We start from the raw sequence: 19,225 nt of genomic DNA, 5'->3' as shown, positions 1-19,225 counted from the left end.
GTGTACTGGTATGAATCCAATATCAAGGTTTCGTAGTATTTGTTGACCTCCTTGATGATCAAGAGCTGTAGAGACAAGGAGAAAAAGACAAGCAAGCACAAAATAAATAAATAAATAAAACCTTCAAGAAAATAGCGACCCTCGTGTTAGTCTGTTAGCATTGCGTGTCGTGCCAATAAATTTTGGCTGGCAAGTCCTGCAGCCTCATCGCTAAATGAAACGACAAGGTCCTACAGTTGTCTGCCATGAAAACACTTCTTGCTACTTTTTGCCTGCTGTCGATACAATGTCTTCCATGTGAAGAATTTATAAATAACCAGTCACTGATGGTTTCCACATAATAAAATTTCCCCAAGGGTGACAGAGGCTTCACCTTAACCCATTAAGGAACATGATGAGCACTTTTCTGTATTTGCAGAAACCAGTACATGTTTTCACGGAAATTCGGGCTGGCCTTGCATCTAGTTCACAATGGTATCAGACGCCAAATACTCTTAAGGCCGATAAGCATTATTATATTATAAGGCACTGCCTCGTCGTTTTCTGCAGCGAAAAATTGTATTCCATACGGGTTACTCTCGACTTTAGAAAGAGATGTCGCGAATGTACTTCAGTCGAGAAACATATGTGCTAAAACATTTAAATAAAAAAACAGCAAGGTAGTCCTAAGCCCGTTAAGGCGTAAAAAACGTATTGTGACTGCTCCTTTCCATTAAGCCTTCTATCCTTTCAAGTGTATGTCCTTAGCTTGTGCACATTTCTGCAGTACAAATGAGGTGCTTCAAGACATACCAATGCTTGGCTACCTTACTGGCGGACTCGAATGAAGCATATAAAAGTGCTCTCATTCAGTTGTTTTGACAAATGTTGAGGGCTGACTGCATTAAAAAACAGTAAAGCGAAGAGAGTAGATATTAATTAGGCAAAATTTATGGTTTCTCTACCGCTCTCTTTTTATATGAAATGCATTGCCTTGTGCTTGTTCTCTTGGGTGACTTCGCTATAAAAAAAATCGCAACTTAAAGGTGGCCTCCTGCAACAGTTTCAAGAAAAGTGCAGACAGTGTGCACGAGTGAACTCAGGTACTGATGAACGCTTTTAATGGGTGCGGTGCTACTTCCTGTACGCATCCGAAGCCCTCATGAGTACCGCAGTGCACCGTTTCTGGAGGGTGGAGTATAGCGACGGAAAGAGTGCAGTTTTTTCTGTAGTGTTCGGCAGCAGGCTGTTGGGATCTTTATTTCTTGTTTCTTCTATACTTATATTTGAGAGCGTGTTTAGCGAACACCAGTTAACTCTTCGTGATCGCTCTCACCTGCACCACGCCGAGGAAAAAAGCAAAGCCAATCCGGGCGGTGAAGAATGCTGGCTGAAATCAAAGGCGATGCGTAAGACCTTGCGACAAAGAGAGGTGAACATTTTCAGGCAACGTTAGAGACTTAAATGCTTTTGCGCTATCATTCAAAAACAGGTAACAAGCTACAGCACGAACATTTTAACGCGCTAGCGTTAAGGACCCCGTCTCGCAGAAAAGCCGGTATCGGCGTTGTCGTTGTAACGCGAAAATCAGGAAAGAGTAAAGAAACAATAAAAGTTTTGCGGAAAACCGCGTAGTCGAACACAGTTTCTTTGGATCGCCGGGTGAGAACGTAACCATTCCGCTACAAAACCGCATTTCTTGTCTCCGAATAAAAGTGGACCTAATGTATGCATTGCCTTATTACTGTCAGCTAGTTTTTAGATACGTCATTAGAACGAAACTAATTACTGAGGTAACAGTTAAGCGACAGCAAAGATGATTTCCGCTTTGCTTACCTGCGATGAGGCGACCAACTGAAAATTCTTTCGATCGTACGGCGCTGCCACAACAGATGGCACGAGCCGCCGCCCGTTTTAAAACCTTATACATTCATCTATCCATCGTCTTCAAAGCGCTAAGGTTTGACAACGCGGCAATCGGATTGAACTCTTAAAGGCGAAACTTAAGCGTCTTCTAATTTTGGATGTGATATTGTGCTGTTTCATATCTACAAGCATTTAAAGTTGCCCTTATTTTAATAAAGGTTTAACACAGACGCAAATTTTTAGGAAAAACCGACAAATCAAACACAAAAACACATTCATAAAAAGGCATTCGCTGCACAATAAACAAAATATATTAGAGATAAACCAGATAAGCTACTGAAACACTTCTGCTCATTGAATGTTACGGTGAAAAAGAGATCTTTATCTACTTGTTATGCAAATGTCAGGCAGAGGTTTCAGTTCTGGACCCTGTTGTAAACAGCTGTGCAAGAGAATACAGGCAGGTCTTTGTTATATCGATTCGAATCAACAATGTTCACATCATATATTACCGAGTCGGATATAACGCTCAGGCACTACTACCACTAGGCTGAATGCTTTGCTTCCACGTAAAATATCAGTTTTCTGCCAAGTGCAAGTGGATACGCTCGCACACGCGAGCTCCTGTGACACGTGTGCATGCAAAGAGTCGCTGGTGGTGCCGGGACTTACCGTCATCCTAAGCGACGCTCGCCTGGCCAGCGTGACCACCGCCTGTCCAGGAACAAAGTGAAGCACGACACGTTACACCAGCAATGCAGTTGTCGTGTTGTATAAGCTCTAGCTGAGTGAGCTGAGTGCCAGTAAAAGCAATTCATTCGCAGTTTCATTGAATAATTAAAGCTTAGAATCCAGTCATATTTCTCATGAAGTGTAAAAGAACGCAAGAATAAGACCTTTCGGAAAACATCTCCATAAACGAACAAGGGTGGATAACTGGTCGCAACATTGATCCTCTCGATTTTGCTTCCGGCAACCAAGCAACAAACGTAAAAGAATAGTGACACAGCAGCAGAGATGGCTGAAATCCAGGGCTCCTCATCGCTGGATGTGCCACTAATAGACTAACCCACCTCAAAACACCAAGTGTAGGTTACTTATGGCACTGGCAGCCTTCATTTTCTTATCAAGAAGCATCACAATACTCGAACTTTTTTGCACAAAAACTCAGCAACCTGTATGAAGGACAAGAGGCCACAGTCAGAACTGGGCATGGTCTCACTGATTGGTTTCCGATTGAGAAAGGAGTGAGGCAAGGCTGCATACTGTCGCCCTGCCTATTTAACCTATATGCAGAGTGCATCATGAGGAAGGCCGGTCTGGACGAGTCTTCAGCTTGAGTGAAGATTGCTGGAACACGTATCAACAATCTTAGATATGCGGATGATACCACTTTAATGGCAGAAAGTGAAGTGGAGCTCAAGAGACTTGTGATGAGCGTAGAAGAAGGGAGTGAGAAGTTTGGGCTTAAACTGAACATTAAAAAGACAAAGATCATGGCGTCTTGCCCTATCAAGTCCTGGAGCATCAATTGACAAGAAGTGGAAGCTGTGACAGATTTTCTCTTCTTGGGCTCCAACATTACCTCGGAAGGAGACTGCAGCCATGAAATTAGAAGACGACTGCTTCTGGGAAAGAGAGCAATGGTTAGCCTTGACCGCCTAGTAAAGAGCAGAGACATTAGTCTGCCAACCAATATCCGTATAACTCGTGCTATGGTCTTTCCAGTTGTGATGTATGGATGCGTGAGTTGGACTGTGAAAAAGGCTGACCGCCGAAGAATTGACGCGTTTGAATTGTGGTGCTGGCGAAGACTCTTGAGAGTTCCTTGGACTGCCAGAAGATCAAATCAGTCGATATTGTCGACCATAAACCCTGACTGCTCATTGGAGGGTCCAATTCTAAAGTTAAAGCTCAGCTACTTTGGTCACCTGATGAGAAGAGAGGAGTCGCTGGAGAAAGATTTGATGTTGGGAAAGGTTGAGGGTCGCCGGAGAAGGGGTAGGCAGCGAACGCGATGGTTAGATGGCATCCTCGAGGCACTGCAGATGAAGTTATGTGATGTTAGGAAGATAGTGAGAGACCGGAAAGCGTGGCGTGGCATAGTCCATAGGGTCACGAAGAGTCGGAAACTACTGAACGACTGAACTGAACTGCACTTACCGAAGAGATGGTTTCTCGTCAAGTGATAATTACAAAAGTGCAGCCGTCGTAACTAGTGCACGTGCCGACGATCATTCCTGACATTACTACCGCTCTCATGTTTTTAATTCTTCAGTGGCTATAGACTCGTGCTCAGATGTTTCTGGTCTCAGTATTAGCTGTGATTCAAATCGGCGGGAACTATAGTCATGAAGATCGGATGTTCAGTTGCGCAAGGGTTTGTTGTGTTTCTTTTAAACTTGGCCGCATATTCATGACTCCGGGAGGAGAGTCACGTGGGATGACGTCACGGGCACACCTCCATTACGCCGCATGAAAGTCAAATGTGCGGTGCCAGATGACCTTCAGGTTTGCCATGGCAAAAGTACAGCTTAATGTCTAAAGGGGGTAGAACTGGGCTAAGTCAAAACGAAACATTGAGTGCTTAGTGAGATTTCTTAGCCGATTAAGCGGTGTTCCTTAACTATCTCTGTCGCCAGGGCTGTATTATATAGGCTGTGAAATATGAAGAAATAGTGAAAATATTGTCACCCGTGCTAACTGCGTCAGTCGTGGAGGGGAAGAAGAGGACGATCGCGCGCAGTGCGCGTCGTTCTAGGCCGCCGCTGCTTTACCTGGTCGAGCCCCTGTTCTCTGGCTCCTGCGCCTCAGCACCCCGCCCCGTCCTTTGACCCTTTTTTTCTGAGCTACCGTCCGTGTAGCGAAAGAACCCGTGACATTCTAGTGGAGGTTCGGGGTAAATGTAGCATAGCCCCTCAACGCCCGCTACTGTGAGTGCGCTCCCAAGTCTCAGCCACCGCCCCTTCGACGAGAAGGCCTAGATACGTGCCAGCTGGCGACTTCAAGGGCTTTTTCCCAAATTTGGTCTTTGCCTAACTGCAGTTCTGCACGACTTACAATGGCCCGAGATACAACGACCCAATGTCAGCAGGCGTACTCGTTTCTCGTACCGTCCAAGACGCCTCTGATCTCCGGACATATGAGGAACAAACCCCGTGATCACATGGCCCGTCTCGAGTCAGTTCGTGAACTCCTCGGGCAGAGGAATCGCCTACAAAATGGCGCCAAACGTGGGTCCTGAACCCACGACTCTGAGATTAAGAGTCACTCTGATGAACGTTTAACAACGTTGGCACTTTTCTTCCATTAGGCTATTCCGATGTCATAGGTCGTCACTGCAAAAGACGGAAAATTACGCTGTGAAACACAGCGAATACATGTTGCAACTTAAGAACATGCTGGAAATGAGCTCAATTCAGACTTTCAAACCATCCTCGTTGAATTCTGCCAGTCCCGGTGAGCGAAGCTGGCGCAGCGCATACCTGCTGGATGACAATCCCCACTGCAGATCAGAGACGCGCTGCGGTAGGTATGCTGGGTGAAACTAAAGCGGAACTTCTACAGTAGAGTCCCGTTGAAAGGAACACTTGTCACAAAAGCGCTGACCGCGTTCACGTCCTCCAAAAGGAACTCACTCATTTCTTTCCTTGAACATTCGCGCAGAATACGCTAATTCTACTCAACTGATGTGCGTACTATAGGAAAGACTGAGTATTGCATAATGGAATACCGACTTTACTGTTGCAATCTAACCTCAATGATATGAACTGCGGCTGAGAGGTGAACTCATCAGGAAGTGAAGTATGGTAAATATCTTGTCAAAAAGTGAATGTCTGGTGATTTTACCGAGAGATACTAAAGGTGGCAGATTAAGGCGTGATTTGATTGTAGATACTCGGACTGTTCGGTTATAATTAGAAAGAATAAAATGCGCGGAGTTGTTCTGTACCACTTCTAATGAGTGAGGTACGGTTCACTGAAAAGAATCCCAGACTGCGGCGCCATATTCAGGCTTTTAAAGGACTAGTGATTTATATAAATGTAGTTTTATAGAAGACGGTGCTATAGACAAATTTACCTTTAAAGGACACAACATACGACTAGCGTTATTAATTACATAAGAAGTGTGTACGAACCAGGTAAAGTTTGTAGTAATATGTATACCAAGATAAGCAGAAACTAGATCAAGAGGGACAGCATTAAGGTGATAAGAAGGCAGTTCGTTAGAAGTTTGAGACATACGCCGAAATTTGCATTTTTGATGTTTAATTCCATTGGCCATGATTCAGTTTAGTTAACCATTTCTAACGTGACACGCATATTGGCTCCGAGCGTTAGCTATATCCCTAGAGGCAAATGAATCGGTACATACTCCCAGTAATTTAAGCTCTAATCAGGGATGTTATGATATAACTGGCAATAACTTCACGACCAAATTTGCCGCCCTTGGTTTCTTGAAAGTTAGAAAAGAGTAAACATTCGTTCCTCCGGAGCGGCGGCATTCGCCACTGCAGCTTGATGTTGTAATGAGCAGTAAAGGTAGCGGTGCCGCTTGGGAGCCACACGCAAAAATAAATCCTCACCCGTGCATACCTGAAACTCCAGCACAGAACAGGACATAATAGTAGCGGTGCTAACAACACACTTTTGACTGTACGCGGAGAGATCCAAAAATAAAACAAATCGCATATCAAGCGCACTACTCAAACGCCCCCACAGAGAAAATGCTGTCTGCTTTGTTCATGCGCAATTAGTTTTCTTTTTGTATCACTTCGCGTGCAGTAGGACTTTAGTTGGTAGCACAGCGCTCGTGTTATGTCCTGTTCTGTGCGCGAGTTTTGGTTATGCGGAACCGAAATCAACTTCATGTGTTGACGAGCCTCACCTGTGGCTCGCCGGTGTCTGCAATGCAGCCATATTCGCTGACAGGCAGCGTTTTTTCGGAGAGCCGGACCCAGTTCGCGATCACGTTGACTGGCAGGCCGATAAGCGCCGAGGCGGTGTTCCACAATAGGAACATCTCGAGGGGCACCACAAAGTCCTGCATGTTGTATGTTGCTATGCTGCAGGTCGCCGCATTGATTACACATTACGCCGTAAAATGAGCAGTTCGTGTATACCATATGGGGCTAATGTTGACTGAAATGCTTGTAAAAATAATTAAACGGTCGCTTACATGCTCTTAGCAGGAGAATGGCGAAAGGTTACCCTTCCTCTCCTATCATTTGCCTCTCATCGTTTGCCTCTTATCGGAGTTCGTTGCAGTGCTACATATATTTATAATTGGTTTACAGGAAAGGGAAGGCGCAGTAACTATCACACGTTCTTCGGAAAGTGTGTTGGACAGTACACCATCGCTCCTGTCGGGTGGCGTTCCTTTGAGCGAGTTCAAGTGCGGCATTGCAGATGGCGGGATGGTTGGCTGGTTGGTTCACAGGAAGGGAAGGGCGCAGTATCTGTCACACGTGCTCTGTGGACACCTGAACCGCGCCGTAAGGGAAGGGAGGAAGGTGGGAGTGAAAGTGGGAAGAGAGAAAGGGGAGCCGTAGTGGAGGGCTACGGAGTAATTTCGACCACGTGGGGATCTTTAACGTGCGCTGACATCGCACAGCACACGGACGCCACTTCGTTTCGCCTCCATCGAAACGCAGCAGCCGAGGTCGGGTTCGAACCCGGGAGCTCCAGCACAGTAGTCGGGCGTCTTACCACTGCGCCACCCCGGCGGGGACACGTAGAATCTCGTGAAATATAACAGATCTTGCGCACATCTCTCGCGCACGGGATTTTGTTCATGCTTAGAAAGGCATTCGACTTAAAAACGTACCCTGGTCTGGTGGTTGGCTTCTCCATGGCGAAATACCTTTGCAAAAAGGAAGAAGGCGTCTTTGCCCCCTCCCTTTCCCCCTGGCCACGTGAAAAAACATTAAAGATGACATTCTTCTTCACATTTTAGGAAGTAGAGTCGATTCGGGGGCAGATTTTAGTTACAGTTACCAACGGTAAATTGACTGTTCCGGTAGCGTACAAGCGTACATAACATGGCCAGCAAGTCAGTTTCACTTAAATCAATAAATCGATAGGGTCCTCTTCAGTACCTGTTTAATACCAGTATCCAGCAGCTCCTTCAGTCGCTTTATCCGAACAATGCAGAAATGGTGTAATCCAAAAGGACGCAAATGCTCGGCTTCCCATAGCTACAACATATCCGCCACTGCATGACCAAGGTATATAGAGAAAAATGCGTGGGAACAATGGCGGGAGGATTTCCCATTTCTAGTGCAGAGACGTTCTCGGATCGAAACGAGGGGATTATGCATTGATAAAGCCAGAACTTTATCCTTTCTCAACAACGCAACAGCGGTGTTCTTTAGCTACTATCACTCAATCTCTTCACGTAAACGACGCCTTCGGACGTAATTAGCGGCACTGTTCCGTCAGTTAACTTCTTCAGTTTCTCTGTATTACATTTCTCGAATGAGAAAATAAGGCGCATTATTAATTAAACTTAAACAAACAGAGTGTGTTATATAATGTTCCCTGAGACGGTATACATTTATTCATTAATTGCCGCTTTCTGATAAATGCCCTACTGATCACCTAATTTCTAATCTGCTTGTTTTAATGGCCAGGCGAACACATGTCTTGTGCAGAGCGGCTAAATGTTGGCAAAAATCTCTCATACAGGTTATTAACAAAATATCTCACGTGCTGACGTACCGAGCTCAGGGTGAAGAAAGAGCCAATGGCTGTGAAGCATCCGAAGGAAGCACCGGTGGTTTTCAGGAACATGAGAAGAACCATCAACGCTAGAAGAGGGAAATAAAATGGGGATCAGCACAAAATAGGCTACTGAGTAGCATTTTCAGCGCTGAACGAATTTCGCAGCGCATGTTCCCTTTCGTGGCATTAAACATGTATCTGCGTCCCCGCCCTTTGCGGTATTTTTTTTAACTATTTCTGAGGCGGTAGTTCTCGAAGAAGATAACATATTGATGCGTGAAGCGCCAGATTTTAACACTGGTTTGCATGAAGACGACACTGATTGGAGACGGATCACAAACCGTGAAGCTGGTCGAGAATTTAACTTGGCTTTTCAGAGAACTTAAGAGTCACAGCAGCGATTAGAGGTTCTGCTTATGTGCGCGCAGCCTGCCATAGTGGCTCTCAAAACCGTGGCTTTATCTCGCGCGTTTTGGGGTAAGACGCGGCAGCGTAATGGCTACCGTCTTTCGCCTCCGAATGCGGATCATTCAGTACATGCACTTCGCCACTCGCCCAATAACTAATCTCTTAATTTTCGCCTCTATTATTTCGCACATACTTATCGACATAGAAGCGAGAACATCTACCCGACATGTAAAGCCCCGCTTTAACCGAGCCATACGAACGTGCCTGTGTGGCCCATATAGGGGTAACGTGTCTGACCCGGGACACAATGGTGCTGGAGGGTTCTATTCTACCTGAGCAAAGGAGCTGTCAGCATCTACTGTGGACGTGGCCGCCAAGTGGCCACATGATGTCACAGACCTCGCCGGTGTTTGTGGAGAACGGGGCAATCAAGGCTCCAGCATTAAAAAGTTAGGTACTTACCGCTTGTGCATCCGTCATCTCCAGATGAAGGTATGGAAGCCAGTATTATAGCTTCAACTATTTCAAGGCTGCCCAGACACTGTAAGGCCGAAGGAAGAACACAGAAGCTATGAAGTGCAAACAGCGGGCTATGTAACTGTTACTGGTCGTTGTGAGTTTACGGAGGTTCTGTTTACTAAGAAAGATTGAAATTTTGTACTGCTTGGTATCTTTATGTGCAACTTGTGCACGCGATAGAGGCTAACTAGCCAAGATTATTTCACGTAGCCGTCGCCGCCATCACCATCTTCAAGCATTCTATCAGCATTAGGTGCGCTTGTCACAACCGCATGCCTCCTAGTCCAATAATAACACCACATTTCTCCCGCAGGAGAATTTCTTTGGCGTTCGAAGCCGTATCTGGACGTAGATTGGAGGTGCATTTATAAGTTAAACTCTTTAGAATAAATCATAGAAAGGACTGCATGATATGTGGCAAAGCGTAGATGCCCTGTGAAGGTGTTGGTCTTGGGCCAGATGTCAACAGTTTGTAGTTCCTCAGTCAAGGCATCCAGCTTCGAGTGGGGTTTGGTATGCTCAAAGAATTAGTGACGCTAGGGCGAGACTGAGGGCGTACAGCTGATGTGAGAGGTCATTTCCAGGTTCACTGCGTGGTCGCAAACCAACGTTATTGCGAGTGGCAGGGCACTGCAGATCACGGCTCGTGTTAATCCATTGGACGCACTGCAGCCCCAGAAAGATTCGTTCGAGGCACAATGCAGTTAGCAGAATGTTTATATGGCTCCCAACTTGGAACGAAGCTTAAGGGTGGTGGGCAAACGGGATAAAGAGGAGGTATCTGAAGCATGCAATTTGGGAATCCCATGTAACATATGTGTTGATAAACGGCGGATTCCCCCTCAATCTGTGCGACAATGGGCGCGTCTCGTAGGCGACCGCAGCGGATAGAAAGGTGCGCTCGTACTGGAGAGTCTGGCGGCAAACGTGGACAAAAAGTCAGATGGGAGTAGCAGTAGGGTTGTAGGGCTGGAAATGGGGAACCTCCAACTTAGGTATTTTGGCTTGCACAAGAAGCCAGACATTCTGCCTAGAGATGGAGAGGCGGTCGAGTAAGGCAAGGTGACTACAGACTAAGAATAAGCTCAGCTTGTTGCGCTGGCAGATACACCAGGTGTGTTTTTTTTTTTGCTATTTGGAAACTTTTTTTGCTATTTTGAGAATGAGTCAGCGCAGGTGAGATTTACTGCTAGATAGATGTCATGTACGAGATAGAGCTATCAACCTTTTTTATTTTAAGAGAGAGTAAATGGGGGGGGGGGGGGGCATATAATAATGAAGGCCGTCAACATCAAATGTTAGCCTCGTTTTTAAAATTTCGCATCCATCAGCGCGGTTTGAAGTAGCTAAAGTAAAAACGCGCGTTTGAAAGAGTGTTAGGTTCATTTTCCCGCATTGCATAAATATGTAATGGCGTTGTTACGCGTGGCAATGTTGCCAAACGCATCGTACTTTCTTCTACATCATTTATTACACAAACAGCGTATGCATTTAGCCCATAAATGAAATACACTCCATTTCACGAATGTGTAATGCCGGAAAGCCAACTCAGCGAGCTTTGGAATATGGATTTCTGGCACAAAATTTAGGTGAAAGCATTTATAGGCTTATGAGTGTCCGTCTGTCCGTGCGAGCTTCCACGAGAAGTTTCACGGTTGACTAGATTCGGCGGGGCTCTGTTTACCTTTAAAGATGTAGGTGAACTTGAGTTAGAGGTATATATCTAGTGACCGATAATGATAGTCGTAGTCAGCTATAGTGACATTTATTGGTTATATTGACTTCAGCACTCATGACTGACAGTGAAGGCATCACCTGGTAATGACATTCATGACAGGACGAGACGTCATTACTAACGGCTGTGATGCCATAATGAGGTCACATCAAATTAATTATCCAATAGCAATTAACCACATGACAACGTAATCATGACGGCACATCTGGTCACGAATGATGACATCACCAGGGCATTTACGCACATACAAACCTGACCCAGCCGGGCATCCAATCCAACCAAACGACATCATCACTTAATTGGTGACGCCATTGGTCATGACGTCATATCCGATCATGTTTAAAGGCCCACTGTCCACCCTCCGGTCGAAAATGTTTTCTTCCCCGGTGACTGTGAGACTTCGCCCCTAGAACGCAAGGCCGCAAAATGTTTTTGAAAAGAGTAACTAATAACGCAGTTACAGCCACCGCAATCACCCGATTCTTTCATGACTCTCTCCTTCCGTTCCCTCGCAAAGGTTTTTCACTCTCCTGCAAGAGGTCGTCTAGCCTCCGCAATACAAATTCCCCTTCCTCCTCCGCGTTTGGCGGGAGATGGGGCGTGGCTCTCCGCGAGCGCGAAAAAAAAAAAAAACGGTCGAGGGAGCACGCGCCGCTGGATTCAGTCTGGCTGTGGCGAGCGAAAAGCGCGCTGCGAGCGGTAGACACCCATCCTTCTCCCGTCAGTCAGCGAGACGGACCAATGGACTTCGTTCGCGGTACGTACGTCATTACTGGGGCCCGTCGGGCCAGCGCAGGAAACGGGGAAGCTGGCTTCCCAAAGGAGAGCATGAGGGAGCTTTGAATTGTATTTTCGATGCTTTGCGGTGCGCGCGTCACTGTAGCATTTTGCACAGACTATCTCCGGTACCTGATCGAAACACTGGGCTCCTTTGCTTAAAAGGGCCTTCCCTGGACAGTGGCCCTTTAATGACCGAAACTGACGTCATGATTGTCAGATTTGGTCATGGCGTCATCCGACCCCCCTCTGGCCTGCGTGCGGGGGGCGGAAAACAGAGGGCCCTTTTTCGGTGGAAAATAAAAGTTTGTATTCACGCATATTAGAAGCTGACCCCGCCGGGCATCCGACCCAGGCGTCCGTGCTACACCTTTCATTTGGCGCTTCCTCCAACGCCGCACGAGCAGCATACAGACGCAAATGCGGTAAAGCAGGAATCAAAGACGTTTCAAACTGGTTAATTATTATTATTACACGAAACAAAAGGCGCCGTATCTATCACACTTCGCGGACACCTGAACTGCGCTGTAAGCACGGTGCAATAGCTGTAAGGGAAGGCAGGAATGTGGGAGCGAAAGAAGAGAAAAAGAGAAGCAGTTGTGGAGGGCTTCACAGTTATTTTGACTACCTGGGGTTGTTAACTATATGCTGGCACGCTCGTCGGGCTGTTCCTGGCCCTACGGGGCTGAGAGGTAGGTCAACGCCGCTTGCGGCGGGGGCTAGCCAGCCACCAAATTTTTATCTCTTGTAGGTCGTCATTGCACCCGCCACCGCTTAGGTAGTGGACGACGGCTGTTGCGGCGCGCATCTTTCTCTTCCTCTTCTTTTTCTTTTTTTGTACTTTCTCTCTCCTGTCTGCACGAGGTAACGGAGGTGGCTCCGCTCAACACCACCTAGACTACTCAAGGCCTCTCCGCTCCAGTTGCTTTGGGACTTTAAACCCCACAAACCAACCAACCAGCCTCTCCGCTCCTCCGTGACGTCATCACACTACGACGTAAGCGGAAGCTGCGCGCTTATTCTTGTTTCCCTAGAATTGTGGTTGTTGCCGCATGTGAAAACATTCTTTGGTGTTTTAAGCCACGTTGTTTAATAATAATAATCAATCAATCAATCTTTATTTAATGTGCGCAGGAACAACTATGTGGTCTTAGTGCTGCAGCACAAATTAAAAAAAGAAACAAAAATGAAAACGCACAAACATGTTTACACACACAGAGAGAACACAAAAGAAGAAATAAATAATACATGAAATGAAACTGAGACGAAAAGTATCACGGAAAGTTATCAATAAATGAGGAGCATCACTTATATACACAGTGAGAGAATTTTTGAGCACATCAGGAAAGAAAGAAAAAAAAGAACGGTAGATAGAAGAGAAAAAAAACAACAATCAATAACTGACATTGATTATAGTAATATAGAAATATACATAAAATAAACAACCATTTCAGGCGCAACAAGTGCATGGTACTTAAAACATAGGCTAGAAATACAGAATACAATAAAGAAGTAGAATTGAACAAGGGACAGTAAGATTCGAATATAAAGTTTAAAGCTGAAATATAAGTAAGAAACGGATAAAAAGTAGTTCAAGATACAGACAGCATTGAACAGAGTCTGATACGACGGCAGTGAAGAGAAGGAAGATTCAGTTGGGCGCTCCTGGTGGAGCGAGAGAGGGAAGTTGCGCAAGGAAAGCGATAATGAAATATCCGTAAATTTTTTTTTGTACTCTGTCAGCCTTGTCCAAGTTTGATTTGCAAGTGCCATTCCAAACAACCAACGCATACTCTAAGAGCGGCAAGCATATGGACAGGTACAGTTTTAGGAACGGAAGTGGAGTATGGAACTCTCTCGAAAGTCTGCAAACGAATCCGAGTGTACGCATAGTCCGCTGATCAATGCGTTTAGTGTGGGAGGAGAAGCTGAGGGTGCGGTCAAAAAGTACACCAAGGTCATTAATTTCATCAACCCTGTCCAACAGCACAGAATTCACAGAATAATGGTAGAGAAAGCTATGTGTTTTGCGAGCAAAGGACACAACCCTAGTTTTGGAAGAATTGAGGGTAAGTCGATTCTTCGCACACCAATCAGAAAAAGCAGATATGTCCGATTGCAACAACAAGCAATCTTGAAAAGAATGTATTACCTTGGATATTTTTATATCATCAGCATAAAGAAGGAACGAGGAGTTCTTTATCGCCGAGGAAACATCATTAATAAACACGGAGAAGAGAAGCGGGCCTAGTACTGAACCTTGAGGAACTCCACTCGTTGCAGGGTAAACGAAAGAAGTCTGTCCATTAACACTGACAAAGCAGAAGCGATCAAGGAGATAGTTGCGTAGGAGGGCTACGACTGAGACTTCAACGCCAGAGAGTAGAAGTTTTTCAAGAAGTAGTGAGTGAGTAACAACGTCGAAAGCTTTGCTCATATCACAGTACATAGTGTCAACCTGACCCCTCTGAAGGACTGCTGCAGAGGCATACGTCATAAACGTGACTAGGTTGGTAGAAGTAGAGCAACCCGACATGAAGCCATGTTGATTCGGTACTATGATATGTTTGAGATGGAAGGAAAGTACGTTGTGCAAAGCTAATTCGAAAAGCTTAGAGGTTGCACATAGAAGAGAAATAGGACGATAATTGGAAACATCAGATTTGTTTCCAGACTTGAAGACAAGAAACACGCGTGCCATTTTGCACATGCGAGGAAAGGCAGCATTTTTTAAACAGTTATTAAATATGGCAGTCAGTACTGGTACAAAGATATAACTGAAGGCTTTTATTATGGCGGCTGGAATGCCATCAGGTCCAGGAGACAAAGATGGTCTCAGATGCTTAAGACTCTCAGTTATCAACTCCTCGTCAAAGAGAATGGAATTAGATAGTGCACCAGATGGGAGGCAAACGGAATCACAATATGGATGTTTGTAAACGAAGGAAAAATGTTGGGCAAAACTGTCGGCAACATCCCGAATTTCCGAACCCTGAGAGTCAACTAAGCTGATACTTAAATCTGATTTAATGGAACGCTTGCGAACATAACGCCAGAACTTACTAGGGCGATTTGAGGCACTCCTCTCTAAAGACTCAAGATAGAAGTCGTAGTCCCGCTTGTATAAACGTTTGCAAAGAGAACGCACACGGCGAAACTCATCTGCCCAATTGTGAAACCCAGTGCGTTTCGCTTTACGATGGGCCCGTTCCTTGAGTTTTAATGCCGTTATTAGTTCCCTTGAAAACCAGGAAGGGAACTTCCTACGCGTAGGAGTATGCAAAGGTATGTACCGACGCATACCATCAAGAACTTTTTCTGTAAAGCGACTGACTTGTCCATCTGAATCATGTCATTTAAGAGGGACCAGTCGACGGAAGAGAAGAAATTGAAAAGAGTGACATAATTACCACGTGCATACGCAAAACGTGGCGAATTCCTCACCCGATCTGAATTAGTAGAAGGTGAGGCAGAGACAGCAGTAGTAACTAGAAGCGGAGGGTGAAATTTGTCACAGCGAGTCAGCGGTATGTCTGAACTCGAGACTCGAACACTTTCAAAATTAGATAGACAGATATCAAGAATATTTCCACAGCAGTTTTCAATGAAATTGAGTTGCTGCAAAGAGGTAAAGGCTATGAAATCAAGTAGAGCGTTACACTTACTTAATATGTAATGATTGCTGTGAAAAGACATAAATGAGTTCCAGTTGATACCAGGAGTATTTAAATCGCCTAAAATAAGAAGTTTGTGTTTGCTATGACGGGTTATAACATGTTCGATTGATAGCAGATCATCATCATAGGCTGGAGGAGGAAGATTCGGAGGAATGTAGAAAGCTGCAAATAAACGTTTTTCATGTCGATTTAAAGTGAGCTCGAGCCACACACATTCTTCAACAGTTTCCAGATCGGAACGTCGAACACACTTCACAAAACTGTCAATAGCAATGAGCACTCCACCTCCTCTTGATTTGGGACCTGTTTCAGGGCGGTCGCTACGAAAAACAGAGTAATTATTTGGAAAGAAATCATTGGAAGGAATATCACTTGACAGCCAGGTTTCGGTAACCACAACAGCGGTATAGCAACAGGACAAGACGCTAGAAAAAAATTCAGGTCCCTTAATCCGAAGACCTCGGGCGTTTTGATAATAGATGTCCAAATTAGGGGCCACTGCAATTTTGCGTCATTTCTGAGGGATGAAGCATATCGTCGTAAAGCTTCCCACGAAAGTCCTTGTATATACAACCCATCGGCCACATCGAAGGCTCAACAAGCTTACTGTAGGATTCTTCATCAACTTCAATATGGAAGGACGCGTAGGAGTCGTCCCTTACGGAAATCCCATATCTGCTCCAGATATGAAACATATACTGCCAGATACAAATATATAAGGCAGCAAATAAGACCTTATCTGGGTCAGATAAGGTCATATATGTGCAAAATGGTTGCACTTATATGGCTCAGATTTGGCCATATCATGCAACATATAATCCATATCTGAACGGGTAACGGGACCTTATATGGCTTGATCAGGGGCATATATGGTATCTTCGCGACCTTATGTAGCCTGATAAAGGGCATATATGGCATCGTCATCACCTTATATAGACAGACCTGGGCCATAAATGCCTGGCATCAACAGGACTTTATATAACCTCATCGGGGCCCTAATTATGTAGACGCCATAGTTATTGTATATTAGCAATATATGGCCTTCGTCTACCTTCTGCAAATATCCAATATTGGCATAATGTGGTAGAGCTTCAATATTTCTACACTCAGCATGGCCTGCATGCTCTATAGTGTTAATTGTACGAATTTAGAAAATAGCTACGACTCCTAATATTTCAAATATTTTGCAGATTTCGCGGCACTATAATTATTACACCATGTGTTCCTTAATCCAGGAGGGCGCTGGATTATAGCTACATGCTCCTCTTTCCGCCTACTAACTCGCATTTTCATTTAAAATGCGGCCGCAGTCCGGTGCACAAAAGCATGGTCGGTTAAGTTGAGCAATTCAAAATATCAAGGAAATGATGGCAGTTCAGTATACCGCCCCCTCCGCGCTGTCAGACGGTGACTCACCCTCAGAGACAGCTGGCGGTTGCTTCGACGAGGACCGCAGTGGCTAGACATTGACTCCTCCTCTCCTGCGTTCCCCTCTTCCCTCTCAGACAGCGGCGGCCCCTGCGTCGCTGGCTCGCATTTCATCTCCTCCTCGCAGCCACGCTCTATACCGCGTATGCCGCGAGCTCTCCGTTTTGCGTGTGCTTGCTTCTTTCCCCTCCCCCTTTCAACTCCGTGCGCATAAGCACTTGGTATCTCGTTCCTTTTCGGTGGCAGACATCAGAGTTCGGTGCGGCTGGCGGGCGTGCTGCATGTTGTGTATGCTGGTGTGTGTGTGCCAGTGCCTGTTCGCTATTAGCTGTGTGCATGTAGCAAAATGCGACAGCAAACCTACAAGAGCTTCAGTCTGACCGTGCGCACAGAGGAAATTACTGTGTCCCACTGCGGGTGGAAGCTGCCTCCCCAGCCTTGGCAGCGAACCTGATGGTCGATTGAGCTTTTCGGGGATTCTGCCCTGGGTGGCCTGGCCAAATCTTCACCATTGTGTCGGATCGCATCCTCGTCGTGCCGCCTCATCTTCACGCCCGATCACCAAAACCGTGAGCGTTAGACTTCTTGTCGGGAACTAGCACTTGCCAGCCTCAGGATATTGTTCACTTTATTATTTTGATGGAAAATTAATTTTTAATCAGTAAATTGGATGGTAACTGCCAGTATGTGATATTTTTTCATACATTTCATTGCTAATTTGTCTTTCGCTCCAGCAATTTTGACATTTCAGTGGGTGGATAGGGTCCTTCGTTGTTTATTATAATTATTATTTGCACTACCGAAGTAGCTTCATGCTTGATTTGGTTTAGGGGCAGAGCTGTCGCTGTCATGACAAATGCCATCGGACATGCTTTTTTTTGTTTTCTCTCCTAATTTGAAAAGCAACCACGAGTTAGGCGTGTTCGCTCATTTTGCACTGCAGTCTCTGCTTAAGGTAACACCAGTACTTCCTGACCGCCTATATGTACTTTGCTAAGGTTTAGGTATTATCAGCAGTCCCAGCAGTGTGTGTTTTATCGCCCTACGGTTTAGCGGTGCCTTTTCCGGGTGTCGACAAACCTTTAAATTCCATTTTAAGAGTCTAGTTCGATTAATAGCCGTTTATTTCACTTAGCTTCGCAAGTAAACCAGCTCAAACTAAAAGCATTTACTGGTTAATGCTTTGTGTGTAAAAGAGTAGAATAAAAATGCAATATCTAATTTAATAGGTTAATGTATTTCACTTTAGCTTCTCGTGTAGACGTTATTCTGTTCAGATATCTCATAAGTTTGTTATAGTATCGCGCGTAAATGAATAGAATCTCAATATTTACTAATGGATGAGCATGTCTTTGACCCTCGGTATACACACGTCATTCAAGACCGTCTTTGAGCGATTTCATATAGGCAGGGAAAAAAGAAAACCTGTGGTTTCAAAGCTATTTTCCTGTAAGGTTTGAAATAAAAGGGGAAATTCAGGTTTCCCTTGGCAAACTTGATTGAGCGTGCGTCTAGCTTGAATACTGAAATTGTTTTGTGTGTGTGTTGTAATAGAGTGTTATGTTGATATGCAGATATACAGATCTATAGTTCAAAACCTACCTGCCATGCGGGCTTGATCTTTAAATCAGGAATTGGGTAGATAAGGCATATCTGACCAGATATGCCTTATCTGGTATTCGAAATCAGGAACTGGGCAGATCAGGCATATACAACCAGATATGCCTTATCTGGTACTCGAAATCAGGAATTGGGCAGATATACCTTATCTGGCCTAGATCTGTTCTAATATACCATATCTGCCCAATTCCTGATATACCTGATCTGGATTTTTTTATAAGTCCAGATATGGCATTTCCGTAAGGGGTACCTTGTTTTCATCTGCCGGCAGGAAACGGGGGTAATATTCACTGATTTTAGATGGTTGGTAAGGTCTACCGATGTTGTATCGGGAGTTTAGAGACGAAAATAGTCTTCGGACGCTTCTTTTGGTAAATGGTGACGTTCAGGACAGGTGAGCTCGATGCGCCAGTAATGGCTCGACTTTGGTGCTTCTTCATCGCACTGAGTGAGTTAACCGTACGTGGAGGAGCAGAGGCAGAAGATGAACAGG

Source organism: Amblyomma maculatum, chromosome 4 (assembly GCF_055883805.1).
Source record: "Amblyomma maculatum isolate TAMU_Amacu chromosome 4, ASM5588380v1, whole genome shotgun sequence".
Taxonomy (NCBI): Eukaryota; Metazoa; Arthropoda; class Arachnida; order Ixodida; family Ixodidae; genus Amblyomma; species Amblyomma maculatum.
Note: the sequence above shows the minus strand (reverse complement) of the source record.